Raw genomic sequence first — 17,633 nt, 5'->3', positions numbered from 1 at the left:
CGGAGCTGGCCGGCCCTTTTTCCCCCTACCTCGCCGGATCCTGGCGCCCTGCTGCTTCCCCCTCCTCTCGGCATCTTCCCTCCGGTGGTCGCCGGCGCCCACGCGCCCGCCCGGCCATGCCCCGGTTCCCCTCCTCGCCCGCCGATTTGGGCGAACGCCCAGTCGGGCGCGCCCGACCCGCAAGCCCCCCCGGGCCACTGACACCCGCCCCAAAATGTTTTTCTTTGGAAAAAAAGGAAAAATATATATAATAAAATAAAATAAATATAATTAATAAAAATAAAAATGATTTAATAAAATTAATTATTAATTAATTAATTGATTAAGTAATTAATTAAGTTAATTAATCTGGTTTAATTAATTGAATTAACTAGTTAATTTTAATTAAACTGTAATTAGGATTAATCTAAACCCTAAATAAAGCTAACAGTGTATGAAAGGTGGGACCCACATGTCACGGGACCCACGGGACCCACATGACAGGTGGGACCCACGGGACCCACTTTTTGTGGATTTTTATGGGCCAGAAGACTCCCGATGGACCAAAACAGCACTTGGGGGTGCCCTAAGGGGGGGGGGGCACAACCCACCAGGGCGCGCCTGGGCCCCCAGGTAGGTTGTGCCCACCTCGGTGGCCTCCCACACCCCCTCTTTGCACTATAAATTCCTAAATATTTCAAAACCCTTTGGGGTTAACCTAGATCAGAAGTTCCACCGCCGCAAGGTCTCTATATCCACGAAAACCAATCTAGACCCCATTCTGGCACCCTGCCGGAGGGGGGAATCATCTCCGGTGGCCATCTTCATCATCCCGGCGGCCACCACGATGAGGAGGGAGTAGTCCACCCTCGAGGCTGAGGATTTGTACCAGTAGCTATGTGTTTAATATCTCTCTCTCCCGTGATCTATATCATGGGCTTTGTTAATATAGATGGATCATATGATGTTTCTCCCCTCTATACCCTTGTTGTGATGAATTGAATCTTTACCCTTTGAAGTTTGGTCTTGTCAAATTGAATATTCAGAGATGAGAACACATGATGTATGTCTTGCGGTATGAATACTTGAGGTGACAATTGGGGTATCATATTGATTCACTTGATGTATGTTATGGCACTCAACTTACGGATTCCCGAGGTGACATTGGGGTAATCTATGCATAGGGGTTGATGCACGTTTTTATTATCTTTTCTACGATAGAAACTTTGGGGTCTCGTTGTAGTTCTTTGTGTGGATTGAGTATTATGAATATGAATTTGTTTTGGTGTTATTTTAGTACGAACTCTTGATTAGATCGATCAAAAAGAATAGCTTGCGTTATTTTAGTATGAACTCTACGATAGATCGAACGGAAAGAATAACTTTGAGGTGGTTTCATACCCTACAAACATTTTCTATCTTTTGTTCTCCGCTAATAGGAACTCGGGAGTGATTCTTTATTGCACCTTGAGGGATAATCATATGATCCAACTATGTTAGCATTGTTGAGAGATTGTAGTAGCGAAAGTACGGACCCTAGGCCTTGTTTCTAAGCATTGCAATACCGTTTTTGTGCCTGTTTACTATTTGCTACCTTACTATTTTTATTTAGTCAGATTATAAAAATATATTTCCACCATCCATATTACACTTTTATCACCATCTCTTCGCCGAACTAGTGCACCTATACAATTTGCCATTGTATTGGGTGTGTTGGGGAGACAAGAGATTTATTGTATTTGGTTGCAGGGTCGTTTGAGAGAGACCATCTTCATCCTACACCTCTCACGAATTGATAAACCTTAGGTCATCCACTTGAGAGAAAATTGCTACTGTCCTACAAAACTCTGCACTTGGAGGCCCAACACGTGTCTACAAGAATAAAGTTGCGTAGTAGACATCAGTCACCGTCGCCGCTGGCAACGGCTCCGGCCAGATGATCTCCATCTTGCATTTCGCCAGCCTTCAGGTCTTCCAAGCGCGTGAGTCCTCTACTGCGTCCCTCCGCAAGATGCAATCTGCCTTCCGCCCGTCCTCCTTCTCATATAGCATCTGATAGATGAAAGATATGTAGCAAATAAAATTAGTCAGCGGGGCTTGATTTGCTCCGGTTTCTTCATCTCGTCGGGCGCGACGCATGTGCCGTCGCTGCCATCACATGTGGTGCATGGCTTGCACGCACACAGCCGTCGTCCCTGGGCTATGTGAGTCCTCCATTTGTGAGGTACATACCCTCCTTCTCTCCTTCCCCCCGCTCTTCGTAGCTAGGTGTGTGTATTTATAGGCAAGAGGTAGGCAACCCGGCGACCAGATATGGGCCAAACACGCTGATTTTCCTAGACCTCCATACTTATCATCCCGTTGTTGATTATCCTATTTCTTCTTGACGCGTATGCCTGCACAAAGAAAAACAACAAGTCCTCATACGTACCTAGCTAGCTGTCTGCCGGTGGGCCAATGCATTTGCCGAACAAGTGACTTCTGGCCATCTTGAACATTCATCTATTTATCTTATTCTTTGGCTGGTCAAACAGGTATTCAGGTGTGTATAAATACGCATCGGTGAGGGCGCCAGTACGTGAGTAATTGAACGGTGGCAAATTTGGACGAGAAATCATTCCGTATAAAAAATATTCACAAATTTAAAAGGTGTTCACGAACTTCAATTCTTTTCCAAATTTTATAAAAAATGGTCACAAAAATATTATTCATGATTTTGAAAAAAAGAGTAAAAAGACAAAATCAAAATAAAGAAATTTCAAAAAGACAGAAAAAGAAAAAACCAAAAGAAACCCCAGATAGAGAAAATAAAGAAAAGAAAGAAAAATAAAAAACAACATGGCTCACAGATGTTTTTATATAAAAAACATAGCTCATAATTAATTATTATTTGTTGAGAGAAAGAAGTAATTTCCTTCACAAGAAATCTTTGATTTCGTGAACGAAGAAGACAAATAGGCCATCGATAGAAATGATGGGGAATAGAGAAACCTTCTCTCTTCAATTCTCAATGACTGCCATTTTCTCAAACAAAAAAGAAACACAGTCAAAGATCTAACAAACAAACACGGTGGAAGAAAACACAAGTTACCAATGGCACACATATATACATCTGATCGTGCCGTCACAAAGTCGTTAAAAATAGCCCACAGCCCAATAAAAAAAAGCAGAAGACCCACAAAGCCCATGGCTGACAACACAATAAAAAAAAGCAGAAGACCCACAAAGCCCATGGCTGACAACACAATAAAAGAGAAAAGACAAGCTAGCTGGCAAGCCCACGCCACGTGAAACATGGCGAACGCATCAGCCTGGGGAAATAACACAAATCTAAATGTTTTATCCAATGATTGTAGACTGATGGGCCAAACGTCCCGATTTTCCTGGACCTCCATACTTATCATCTCGTTGATGATTATCCTCTTTCTTCTTGACGCGTACACCTGCACAAAGAAAACAACAAGACCTCATACGTACCTAGCTAGCTGGCTGCCGGTGGGCCAATGCATTTGCCGAACAAGTGACTTCTGGGTTCTGGCCGTCTTGAACGTTCATCTATTTATCTTACTCTTTGGATGGTCAAACAGGTATTTAGGTGTGTATAAATACGTGGCGAGGGCGCCGGTATACAGGTACTCAAAGAGAGATGTATAGTGTATGTTGTCTTGCACACATATCATAGACATAGACTCGGCCTTCCAGTGCGTACATATATAATCTTAACGTACACGAAAAGTAACGAGCCAAACCATAGTATAACTAGCTTACGAGTGTACTAGCGTGTGTAGTACGTGAGCAACCTCAACATGCATGCATGCACGTAAAGCTAATTAGAGGATGAGTGATACGTCTCCATCGTATCTACTTTTCCAAACACTTCTGGCCATCATCCATCACCGATTTCATGATCCTTACCGCCGTGCGTGAGTAATTCCATCATAGGCTTGCTGGACGGTGATGGGTTGGATGAGATTTACCATGTAATCGAGTTAGTTTGTTAGGATTTGATCCCTAGTATCCATTATGTTCTACTCCCTCCGTCCTTTAAAGAGTGTACTTCCAACTTTATTGAAGGATCAAACTATTTCAAAGTTTGACCGAGTTTGTGCAAAAATATATCAATGTTTGTGAAATCAAATAGGTATATGATGAAAGTATATTTTATCACGAATCTAATGCTACTAATTTGATGGCATAAATGTTGATGTATTATTATATAAACACGGTCAAATATAAAAAAGTTTGACTTTCAAGAAAGTTGGAAGTACACTCTTTAAAGGACGGAGGGAGTATGGTTGATGTTGCTATGACTTTGTTATGCTTATTGCTTGTCACTACACTAAAAAAATACTTTCGTGATGATACGTGTTTATCACAGTAGGTCGTGTTTTTTGTCATGCATGTACATCCATGACGATTTTATGACAGAATCAAGATAGTCATACTTGTGCTGTCGTAGAAGTGTTCCATGACATTACCAAAATTATCATCATGGACGTGTCCACTTCTATGACGATAAATCACACTTCACAGAAGTGATTTCGTCAAGGGTGACCAACACGTGGCATCCACCGTAACGGAACGCCGTTAAGCTATCGGGTCCAGTTTTGGATCCGATAACCCACTAACAGCACCGACCAATGGGGATTTTCCACATGTAAAATCAGCATTGGCTAGAGGAAACACGTGTCGGCTCACTGTTGGGACAGATGTCATTCACTCATTGGACCGAAGGCGCCTATGATACGTCGACACGTGGCACGGCCCAACAGAGGCCCATTCCTGTGAAAAGGCCGGCCCATTTGACTTGGTCAAAAGGTGGCGGGCCGGCCCAAAGAAAGCCTGTTAATGGCCTGGTCGCATATAGCCCATTTACAGCCCGCTAACCCAGTGCCCGTTACGACCTATCCGAATTAGGCCTAGTAGCGTCATCTGGGCCGTCCAATATGATTCCAGCCCATTTTAAGTTCCAGCCCATGTAGGGCCCATGACGTCTTTCAGCCCATATGAGGCCCTTTGTAACTCTTGGCCCATTAACGGCCCGTGGTGAAACTGGCCCGTAATGAACAGTGTATCACTTTATACCCATTAACGGCCCGTTAATCCATTCGGCCGTTTGCAGCCCATGTTATCTTTCGGCCGTCTCAGGGCCCATTTATTCTTGGGCTCATTTCCAGCAATCGGTTACTTACGGCCCGTTTCTGCCATTTTCTGCTTGTGGGCCAAATTCAGCCCGTGATTATAGTCGGCCCGTTTGTGGCCCTTTAATACATTGGGCCGTTTTCATAGTGTCATGAAATACGACCTATTAACGATGGCCCATTATGGTCGGTCCATGAACGGACGATTCCGACTCTAGCCTGTTTACGTCCATAATGCGGTATGTTATTAGCCCATGTTTGGCCAGTCGATCATATGGCCCGTATAAGGCCCACTGATGATACGATCCGTAGAAGGCCCATTGTTTCTACGACGCATAGAAGGCCCATTGTTTCTATGGCCCGTAGAAGGCTCATTGTTTCTACGGCCCGTAGGAGGCCCAGTGTCACTATAGTAAATATGTAGCCCATGGTTATTGCGGCCTAGTTATAAAAAATGGTTATTGCGGCCACTAGCAAACCGTGGATTAAGAACTGCACTGACTACAAGCAAGCAAACAAACAAGACAACAAGGAAATAAATAAGCAAGCAACTTACGCTAGGCTATCACAGCTATTACACATATTACATCCACTAGGCATCAAAGTTCGCCATCAGTGCAAATAAACGCGCCGACAAAAGAATATACAAATCTGAGAGCACTTCATAAGGCACTAGGCCTGGCCAGGTTGCCCCCCCAAACAACCGAAGAAGATGAATAGACCTCAGTTGTGTCAACGATAGATGCATCACCCGTAGCTGTATGGCATGATGGTGCGCAAGGCAGTCCTCTGACATCTTCATTGCATCTTTGACTTCAAGTCGGAGCTGAGCTGAAGCAAGCCTTTCCGCTTTAAGTTGAGACTGAAGAAGTCGAATTGATTGGGGCAACGATTGCACAGAGGTTGTCTCACACCTGCTGGTGAGTAGCTTCAACTCACTGTCTTCATCAAGATAGGAGCTTGGGGTCATCTCGTTGTCCTCAAGATGGTTTGGCTCACTATCTTCCCTAAAGTTCTGCCTGGCATAAGAGATACGACTCTGAAAGAGAAACAAGGAGACACGTAACAGGTTTCACAATTATATAAGCAAATAAATGGATCTGTTCTGCATAAGAAACATGTTTTTACAACTACAATTTGAAACTGGTAGTTGTTGCAAACATCCAATCAGATGTAAACAGCAAAGCAAACAGCAGTGGAGGAAATGATGCTATCCAAATCTATACTAGAACAAAGTTTGAAGGCTTGAGAAGGATGAACTTACATTACATGTTAACACGGGTTGGACAAAGCCCTTCTCCATGTTGGTGGAAGGATAATTCAATAAATTCCCCAAAGAAAATTCTTTATAAGCATTTCCATTATTCTACATTTTGCAAAGAGTAAATATAGATTAAATAATATTGGAAGAAACAAAGGATAATGAAGCTTAGGTGCAGACTGATGATACATAATCAAATAGCAATTAATTAAGTACAACGTTACAAGGCAAAAGGGAGAGAGGTACTGACAAGAGCAATGCAGAGCCCAGTATTGTTGTGAGATCGTATGATCCTTTGAGCAAGGAGATTGATCTGAAATTAGTTTTCATACAAGAGAGAAGGTAAGGCAGATGCAGAAATTTAGGAGTTCAAATTTTGAATTGATATCATAGACAGTATCTGACGCTGCTCGGCAGTTCTAGTAGGGGTTTGGCCACTGGAGTAGGGGTAAAGTGTGATACAGTTGGGCCTGTGTTTTCTGTGGCTGCTGATCTATCTGATTAAACATGTATCACTACCTTTTCCAAATACCTAGTTTGTACTCCTTGAGGATTTGCACTCACTCTCTTCCTTTTGGACATCTATTACGAAAGAACAACATTTGACTGGAAAAACATAGTGTGACGACACATGGAATAGGTACAGAAAATGGACAGGTATGGCATATACTCATATATGATGCTTAAACTAAGCAGATGGTGTAACAAAGTAGAAGTAATGCAAGAGGTCAGATGCAAAATATGTGCGACCAATACAACCTTGCCAAGTTAGAGCAAGCACCTTGATGGGTGAATAAGATAGACCATCCTCCACCATGCTAAGTTTGTTAGCCAGTGGATTGTTCCGCAATATTCCTCTCGTGCGCCCATTCTCATATTCATTTTGATAATGTTCAATATCTGACATGCATGAAAACATAAAAACAACTGAGATTATCTTTGTAATGCAGAAGTGATTCTAATCCAATACTGCCTCCCTGTAAACCCCTTTGTGCTATCTCTGCAATTCTTTTAAGAGATGCCATGCATGCTGTAATTTGGTGTGTGCATTAATATAACTAGTGGACCTGTTGCGCCAAATGGCGCAGATACCTGCTGATTTCATGTTAACAATGAAAAGAAATCCATGGTTTAGTTGATTTAGTTTCGGGCAAGCACGTATGGCGACAAATTTAATGAAACATGTAATAAATAAATATAATACATATGTCTGTTTGAACTTCAAATACTACATATCATCGATAACACTATTTAATTAAAATAGAAAGAAATGACACCTACACCATCTCATTATTGGAAGGAGATAACACAAATGCAATATAACTCAATATAACATTGATATATCTTTTCTATATGCTGATAAGACCTTGTTGTATTCTTAAACACAACCTAGCTATTAATTTATACATGGATGTGACCTTTTCGTACCATTTGCATTTTTAATATGGCTCTAGTTATACGCATGAAACCATGTTTTTGGTGGAAATGACGCGCTACAATCCGGTCTTAAAGTAATAACTGAACTTGTTTCAAAAGTGTGAGCCAAAGCTCACCTTGCTCGAATTTCTTTCATTAATTTGACCTACTCTTTTCTCCTTGAAAGAATAGACTAACCTAAGTATTATCAAACAAATTTTCTGAATTTTGTATATGACATCATGCACTAATCTCTCCACTGAAGGAATGCATACATATACTATGTACTACACAAAACCACACATATGTCACTTATAAATACACTGGGAAAAGGAACAATTCAGTTATAGGACCGAAATTCGTCATACTGATAACACCAATGGTCTAAAGCAGTTCCAGATATGTAACTTATATAACCTCTGCTGCTTTGTCACAGAATCGAGGACATGTTCTAGTGCAGAAGTCCTTTTGGGGTCAGCCACAAACAAGTCGTGTTTGGCACTGTGCCTAGGGCATGGCGATTTGCTAGAATAGAAAACAGACACATCAAACGCAAGCAAGCGGTCTAAGTATAAATCACCATTCAATTGCAGTAGCAGTGCAGCTGGAAGGAGACCATCACTGATTTTTGAAGTGTAGTGCGTGCATGTATACAGAAATGCAATCAGGGAGAAATGAAGCAATAAATTAGCTGGCAGATCAAATAGATAGCATAATACAGAGCAAATAAATTCAAGCGCACACCTCGCCTGCTAGTGCTTGGTAACATACAGCAAGCCTTCCTGAGGAGCAGTCAGCTTTTATCCGACTGGACTATCTAAAGATTTTTAAGGATCGGCTAGAGATGCTCTTACATCCACTAACCAATTGGCTGAAAGTTGACATCCTAAATATTGTGGAATACTCCCTCCGTAAAGAAATATAAGAGTGTTTCGCTCTTATATTTCTTTACAGAGGGAGAATACATTAACTACTCCATAATATAAGCACCACGGCAATGCAGAGTCAGCTGCTACCTTCTACATTGGAAAGAATATGGTATGTAACATATACTAAAACTGTTCAACAAAATCATCTTTGCCCACCGAGGGATGCTGGTCATTTTCAGACATCGAAAGAGCATGCATGTACATCCATACATATTTACAAAAAAGTAGGAAATATAATACAACAGAGGATAATCGGATCATTTCTGATGGACACATCGTCGCCAAGTGTTAACCAGTAATGACAAAACTTCCAGTCATCATCCTTGAACTCCCTGGTTAGTCAACGAAATTAAGAAACCATCATCCTGCAGGCCATGCGCGAACCGGCACCGGCCGCCGCAGGAGCAGGCGCCGCCCTCCCACTTGTTGCACAGCTCCGTCTTCTGGGTGCCCTGCCTGTACGCCTCCAGCTCGACCACTTCTCCATCCCCCTTTGCCTCGTCGACCCCTGCCTGCTGCAATCACCATTCCCCATTACAAAATCAATCATACGGATATGAATTCCCAATGAAATTTCTCGAATTGAGTGTTTAGTTTCGTGAGTTAGCCAAATCAATACCCTATCTCTTCGCTTAATGACGACTTTGTAACATGAAATTGCCAACAAGTAGCCGATTCAATACTATTTCTGAAGAAAAATTAAGCAAGTTCAATACAGTTTCTTCCTGCAATTGAATCCCAAGCAAGCCATGACGTGATAAGAATTTGTGTGGTTCCAACTTAACATAGGAAATTCCTAATCAAGTTGCAGCATAAATTAAAAATATCGAGTTGTAAGTTTGGCTTCATCAAGCAACTGCCAACACTATGTAGGTTCAAAGCTACAACTGTCAAGTACAAAATTATGAACACAACCTGATACTGAATGCAATTGCCAAATCATTTATAGAACGTAATATTGCCAGAGTTTCGTCTGATTTTTCAGGTTTAAAACTTTCCTGCTAACCATATAATTGCGTCACAAGCCTAATTTCTCCTCGATTAAGCGACTTCGACTCACTGCATCAGACATCTCCTTTGTTTGAGATACATCCATTTATTTGGAATATTGCCACTTAGCCAAAATGTTTGAGCAGAAGAAACAAGTATATTCAATACTTCTATTATCAAGAAGAAGCATAAAAGGCAAGGTCCCCGTAGGACAGGTTCCTATACAATGTGAGATACACTTAGGAGCATGAGGCTAAACAAAACATGATGCCCCGCTAAATCCGGAATATTAAGACGAGCAACGAGCCAAATACCAAGACAGTACACGTAGAGAGGAAAATATGGTATTTCTAGCTAGAAAGGAAGTGAGCAAACCCCGAGAAGCAGAACATGAGGAACCAAATATAAAAAGCCTTTTAGAAGATCCTCTAATAAATGGCTCTCCTGATATGTAATTTTCCTGAATAATGAAGAAATCACATGGGATTTAGGACCACTAACCAATACATGAAATAGAAAATGCACAAAATATAAAAAGTAAACAAAATTCCCCATAGAATGAACATCACAATCAGTGGGCATTAACTAAACATGAGGCACACCTAGTGCCCCTCCTGCTGGGCGGCAAGGAAGAGGTAGCGGTGGCCTTTGAACCTCTTGCTTAGCTAGGGAGGAGATGGTGGCTGGGCGCAGAGCCACATGAGATTCAAACCTACAGATGTAGCAAAGCCCCAATAATACAATCGCCAAGATGAGAAATGCTGGTTTGCTTAGAGCACTAAGGCCGACGCGTGAACCACCAACGGAAGTGAAACATGAAACAACTGTGACCAGATGCAAACAACCATGGCTGGAGAAGATTTGGAGGAAGGGAGGAATATGCACTTACATCGGTGTGAAGAGAAAACCAATAGAGAAGCTGGAAGAAGGCGCGGCCAAGACATAGAACATTAGGAGGCTGAGCAGGAACAGTAGGACAACAATTTAACCTGAACCACACTGAGAAAGCATTCTCCAAGATCCTGAAAAAATCCATGTTCAAATATCAGTTGTCCCACAAATGTTATTTGTTAAGCTAATACAGACTAAATGAAAACAATAAACTAAAGTACCAAATTGGAGTAACATTCCTTCCCTCATGGCCATACTGAATCCATATCCTCTTTGATTACACTTGGTTTGTATCTGCAAAAAACAAATGGCAGCTTGGTGAAGATTTACAATATAATGCTTTGAAAAAAATACTGCATGCATGTTCTTAAATATTGATTTCTAACTATCGAGAATTGAGATGATCTTTAACATGATCGTCTCCCAGATCCCAATCTAATAAGTAGTTTTCAAATAAAAAGGAAACATAGTTTGAACATTTGGTTGCTTGGAGTTAAAAAACTTAGTAGTATAAGAGAGGCTTCTCATAGCTCACAAATATCCCGACTAACACCACCTCTTCTCTACTAACACTGCTGCTTCTTGCGTCCAGTAAGAGGAAAAAATACATGTAAGATCAATCACTTTCTAGTGAGCTGCACTTAAAATGGATTTATCATCACATCAACTGAAACAGTGCCACCTTGGTTGTCTTATAGATTATCCACAGGATGTAGCTCCATGTTTCAGTATTTTTTTGAAGTTTATCATACCAAAACATATGCCAACATCACCACATGTGGAATTATCATGCTTCATATAAGAGTATTACCCTGCACTTCCTCGATGGCTATGTCAAACCCCAAGTTCTTCGAAGGCCCCTATCCTCCGTGGCTCGAAGAGACAAATGACAAGCTTCTTCTCAAGCGGCAGTCCACTAATCGAGCATGGTGTTCACTCCTTTGGACAATGATACAAGCAATCAATTTTTGAAATCTAAATGCTCTTTGAACCAGAGAGAGTAATCTTTACCTCTACAATTGCTTGTGTCATCACACACATCAAATATTCTTGGCAAGGGCACATCACACAACATACAGTACCAAATCAATCTAGATTCCAAAACACCACCTGAAAAACTTGAAAAATTTGCAGGTCATCATGGAAAGATGAGAAAAGGGGTTAGAAAAACAGGAAGAAACACACCTGTCACATAGTCTCCTCCACAAACTGGGAGCTTTCTCCTCCTGGCGGCTTGTCCATGGCTCCCTTGACGCCTACGGTGACGTGCTCCCCGCCGGCTTCCTTCTCGGACGCCCGCCGAGGGCGTCGCCCTCCTTTCCCTGCAGATCCATGGCACTCCTCCTACTTAACCCTATCATCGGCCTGTCCTTAACCCCATGACGCGTCCACCACCTGGGTCCTCCACCCCCAGTGCCGGCTTCTTGGCCCTCCCCTGCTCCTCTACCCCTGGTTTTAAGACATGGCCATCCCTGTGGAAGGCCCCTTGTCCGAGGACGAGGGCGATGGGCGCCAGCGGGAAGGAGGAAGGAGGAGGAAGGGGGAGAAGGGATGCGGCGGCCGGCGGCTATCCGCCCGAGCAGGAGGAGGGGAGGGGTGCAGCGCCTATGGTGTCAAGCGAGGGAGGAAGGAGAGGTGTGGCGGCTAGGGTTGGGCGGGTGTGGGCTCTGGCGCAGCAACCCCGCGAGGAGGATTGGAAGCGGAGCACGCGCGGGGATTGGGAAAAAGCCTCTTCCACGCAAGAACGATCGACCCAGCCAATAAACGCATAGCGTGAGCCCACCAGTCATTGGACGGCAAAAATGACCGCGAGGTGAAATTGGGTTTGACAGCAGGTAAACATCCAACGGCTCAAACGCTCTAAATGACCAGATCCAATGGCCAACAAAGGCCCAATTGGGGGAGCACCATGGAGGCAAGTTGGCTAGCAGCCTTATATGTTTAAATGTGGCCTACTACCCAAAATATGAGAGCTCCAGAAGTGATGACACTTCGCAGATGACAGCTTCAACATATAGTAAAGAAGAACAAGTCGACCCGACCTGACAGATTCGAAATATACTAAGGGTGAACAACTCGACCTGACCAGTCGACCGCAAGAGAAGAGGATCATCTTAAAGAAGAGTAGAAGAGCAAGCAGATTGAAGATATTACAAGTCTTTCAATACAATGTCGGTTGGCCACCCATGATGAACCAGAGCACACAGAGAAATACTATTCTTTCCGGTCTCTCCATATGTGGCTCACATGCATTTTGAAACTAAAGTAGGAACATTTAGCTGACCAATTAAACATCTCTTAGTTTTACTAATATCAACATAATATCAGATATGAATTTGTACAACTAAGTTTGTTTAGCTCGATGGGTGGAGCAGTGCTATTACGACACAAACCACATAGGCTGGCCGTGGTTATCATAAAATGGGGAAACCATAAGCATGATGAATACAGTGTTGACCGTGGCAGTGGGATGGCAGATCTGAAGCTGCAAACCGCGCAAAGGGTAGTTAGGAACCGATGTTTGCTTTGAAATAACAACTAAGATTTGGTATGGACAAGAAAGTACAGTCAACAAGTGACAAAGAAATGCAATTCTGCTGTCTCTCTATATGTCGCGACATGCATTTGGAAACTCAAGTGGGACTTTTAGCTAACCAATTAAATGTGCTTGTTAACTAATATCAGTATCATATCACAATCATATTTGAACAACTAAGCTGAGTGTTGTGTTGTTTAGCTTGAAGGGTGGAGTAATGCTAGTACGACAGAAAGCACCTACGCAGATCATAGGAGAGTAGATAAAAGGAGAAAACCCTAAGCATCAAGAGAAAAATCAGGAAAGTGGAACTAACTGGACCAGTGAGTGGTGCACATGCTTTTCAAAACGAATATAGGAACATTAGGTGACCAATTAAACGTTCTCTATTTTAGTGATACGAGCATCATATTAGATTCGTATTTCAACACATGAGCTTTGAGTTGAGGTCTTGAGGAGCAGTGCTAGCACTACACGAAGCACCTACGATGATGGTAGTGAATATAAAGGGGGAAAACCATAAGCTTTACGAGTATAGTGCCCATGCCATGGTGGATCTGAAGGTGCAAACCGGACAAAGCTACTTCACAACCAATGTTTGCTTTCAACTAGCCACTACGATTTGGTACAGACAAGAAAAGTACAGTAAACAAATTACGATCTATTTTCCGGGTGAGATCAATAACTTAAGCACATATGGAAGAGTACCACCTCTCTTGCGATGCCGTGTAGGCCTCTGCTGATACATTGAGGGTGCTGCGGGTGCAATGGCTGTCGGCGGCGGGGAAGAAGACTTTAGACGGCAGATAGCCGGGTCAGGGGATAAATCCTGTTGCCGTGGACGAGGCGGTCGTAGGAGCGGCAACGGCAAGGTGGATGACGGCGCTGATGAAGCGAGAGGACGTGATGAAAGGATCCTGTTCCAATGCCGTGGATGAGAGACGTCCATCTCTTGCAGTAGACGGCGGGGTAGGGGTAGCGGCTCCGGTAAGGTGGAGGATGGGGTGGCGGACGGAGGAGGCTAGCCACAGTGGGGAGGTTGTCGTGGCGCTGACGGCGTATGAATGGGGAAATGGAGGGGAGGGGGTGATCTCAAACTTTGGGACGCGCTTAAAATTTCGGACATCACGTCGGTTGGGGATTGGACGGTAATCTCGCATCTCCCAAATATTTGCCGGTAACTATTTCGAGTGAGGAGAGGGTGTTTTGCCGCCCACGGTTGGCGCCCACGGTGTATGAACGGGGCTGACTGGTAGGGCGGTCGTGTCACATCTGAGGGAAGTTACACATCTACCCCTATTTAAAATATTAGCCTACATCAATTTCGGACGAGGAGAGTTTGTTTTGCCGCCCACCGTGTATGAACGGGGAAATGGAGGAAGAGACACATGTCTTTCGGACGAGCTTGAATAAATGTGTTTTGCTACCCACGTTTGGCGCCCACCGTGTCTGAATGGGCTCAGGGGCCGTAGTGTCACGTCTGATTGAAGTTACTAGTCTACCCCTATCGACAGCAGTGTAAATCCGGTCGATAAGGATGTCAAGTGTCAGGGGTAGACAGTAATTTCCATCTCGCAAACACTTGCTTCATGCAGCCCACAAATTAGAGTGGGTGTTTAGCCGCTTCGTTCAAAACTTGGGAGAATTAGGATTCACGTTTACCCTGGGCCCTAGCAAACTAAATTCAAATCCAATTTGTATTCGATTATGAATATCGACAAATAATTCTAGTTTTGTTATTTATTTTTTCAAAACCACAACAAAGATTTATTCCACCTTCATATATGATTATGATTTAGAAATGCCGTGATCTTCAAATTCAGTAGGTTGGATACACTATGAGTCAAACAGTTATTTCATCCAATACAATATGCTCACACGAAAAACAGTTCACCTTATGTCAATCATACAAGTACTAAGGATTACCTCACCTAAAAAATTCGGATCATTACAACACATGGACAACATAGGGGCTCTTGCAACATAATCCATTCAGAGACATGACACAACCTGCAAGTACAATAATCTAATGACAATTTCAACTGGTATCTAAAGAAGAACCGGGATTACCCTGGGCTTCAGATAGCAGAAACAGCAGGACCTCCTCCGTCTTCAAATGCAACATTCTTACTTCCTCCAATTCTTGGGTTGCTTGCATAATGCATAACCGCTAATTCCATAATTTCCAGCTTCAAGATAAAGATTACCTCATTCATGGCAGCCACACCATCTCTTTCTGCCTCTAGTAGAGCCTCAAGCACTATAATATTTGTGCTCAGACTGCTCTCCGGCGGTGTTTCCTCTGAACTGCTACCATCTGGTAACATGGATAGCACACTGCTTCCACAAATAGATTCTGGGGTTGCACATTGTGTCCTAGTGTGAACGGCATCCTGAAAGGTTTCCGCTGGACATAAGTAAGAGATAGTTATCATATGATCCAGGCAGTAAGCTTACATGGTGAACGACATATGAATTATTGCCGAGCATGGCAAGCTATATTTAAATTGTTCAAAGCAGCATCAGCCGAAAAGAAATTAAAATGGTAAGATGAAACTAGGGATGTAAGTGGCAAATAAACGACATCCGCCAGTCCCATCTAGTTAGTTTTTGCTAGCTCCCTAGTTCATTTTCCTCAAAAAACAAAAACTCTTTTGAACTATCATACCACTAGTCGACTTTAATCGGGATTAAATGGGACCCAGTTGACATCCCTAGTTGAAAGGGAGTGTACCACCGCTATATTTAAGTTGCGAAGGCATCTAAGCAGTTGAAATAATCTGAGAAAGCACTTAACAGTGTGGCCTCATATAAACTACGAAGACAGTCTTGTGATGAAGTTGAGAGGACAAGTTAAGGACTCAAATGAACTAGGCATGCATTTCTTTACGATAGTACAACAGGCACTGCTGACATATTGGCCAACTCAGGTATAGCGTAACAACAAACAAGCATTCGAATCAAGCAATACAACAAAGTAGACAACTGAACTATTTGTAATTCGGTAGGATTATAGGTTGAGGGCACAAGACAATAAAGCAACCCACTCACATTACATTTCACATGTACTAAAACACACTGGCTTACATATGTTGCTGTGAAGCCTCGCTGCCTTTGCAATGTTCTTTGAAGATATCGTCAGCATCCCGTGGTTGCAAATCTAGTTGTTGTAGTTTATTCTGCACCCTCTATTTAGGTCAAATTAATTTTAATCGCATGCACTAGTCTAAATAGATCATCAATGGTTCATCTAAACTAATGAAAGAAGGGTGTGTGCATACACGACAATATATCTGCTTCCCTCTATTTTTATGCTTGTTCGAGGTGCCAGCCCCAAAGGAACAAATATTTTGCTTGATGGGGTTGGTAGCTCCATAATTAATAGAAGCATCAAATTAGTCATGCAACTTGGGAAGATGAAGAACACAAAAACAAGTAATGAACAGAGGCTCGGAGCAGTGATGTAATAGCTAGCATCAGAAAATGTAGGGTAAAACAAACAAAAAGTAGCGGAACCACATGCTAGTTTGCTGATGTGTAATTAAGCATAGAGAACATTAAGCAGTCTGATGGAACCAACAGGTGGCATCAGAACAATACCATTATCATAAATATAGCATTCAAGAAGTAAAATAGTAGGCAGTGATATCTAGGAAGTACAGTAATACTTAGGACAAAACTAAAGCATATTAACTATATGTGCACTGGTATGTAATTTAGCACATGTAACATGTTCACTGCCAGAAGTATGGCCCTACAGGTGCAAGCAGAATAACGCGTCTCATGAAAAACTGAATGATGCCCTGAAGAAATCCAAAGGTGCAGTGCTTATGCTAGGAAAGTGAACGTAGGCGCCGGCCGTTGGATAATAGTACTTGATTCTCGGCGGCGTATGTGTATCATTGTCATACTTGATAGCTAAGGATCGTCGATGGTTCTCGTGTTGTGGTTGAGTTTGGGCCGACTGTCCCATCGCTGAAGCTGCTCCGGTGCTACGGTTGCGGCGCCTATCGACATACAAGAAAACGCATCTATGGTAAGTGAACAGTTGCACAATAAAGAGAAAAACGAAAGGAGTACAAATCGAAATAACCTGATGAGGCCGCAACGTCGGTAAAGCAGGGCCGGTGGAGTTGAATATGGCGTCCGTGGAGTGGGTCCGCTGCATTGGATGAAGGCTTCGGTGGGCGCGTTGTACAGTGCTTTCAGTGAGGCGGATCTGTTGTGACGGACGAGGGCTTGTATGAAGGGCCAACGAAGGGGCAGACGAGGGAGTCAGTGAAGGCCCTACACTGTGGTGGACGAGGGCGCCGGTTAAGCAGATCCGGTGCAGTGGACCATGATGGCGGTCAAGGAGTCCTGGAGCGGTGGACAAGCCAGTCGCTGAAGCGACTCAAGTGAAATGGTGAGTTGGCAGTTGGGGGTTCCAAGGTGCGGAGGGTAGATCCGGCAGGGTGTGACGTCCACCGCTGTGGCGGAGGACTAGATTT

At 43.0% G+C, this 17,633-nt stretch overlaps 1 long non-coding RNA gene across 11 annotated transcripts; it reads right to left on the bottom strand.

Annotated features, from left to right (window-relative positions):
• Nucleotides 1–8,780: 8,780 nt before the first annotated feature.
• On the bottom strand, nt 8,781–12,324 carry LOC119277176. Of its 11 annotated transcripts, none has more exons than XR_005136968.1 (6): nt 11,619–12,324; nt 11,419–11,546; nt 10,829–10,901; nt 10,319–10,738; nt 9,346–10,176; nt 8,781–9,241 (listed from the first exon to the last, which is right to left on the bottom strand). It is a non-coding gene; the product is annotated as an uncharacterized LOC119277176 (long non-coding RNA). The 11 variants fall into 11 exon arrangements; XR_005136971.1 differs by having other exon boundaries at nt 8,781–9,238; XR_005136974.1 differs by having other exon boundaries at nt 10,092–10,176.
• Between the last annotated feature and the right edge of the window lie 5,309 nt (nt 12,325–17,633).

This window comes from Triticum dicoccoides, chromosome 3B (assembly GCF_002162155.2).
Source record: "Triticum dicoccoides isolate Atlit2015 ecotype Zavitan chromosome 3B, WEW_v2.0, whole genome shotgun sequence".
Taxonomy (NCBI): Eukaryota; Viridiplantae; Streptophyta; class Magnoliopsida; order Poales; family Poaceae; genus Triticum; species Triticum dicoccoides.
The sequence above is the reverse complement of the archived record's forward strand: the minus strand, read 5'-3'. Positions and strand labels throughout refer to the sequence as shown.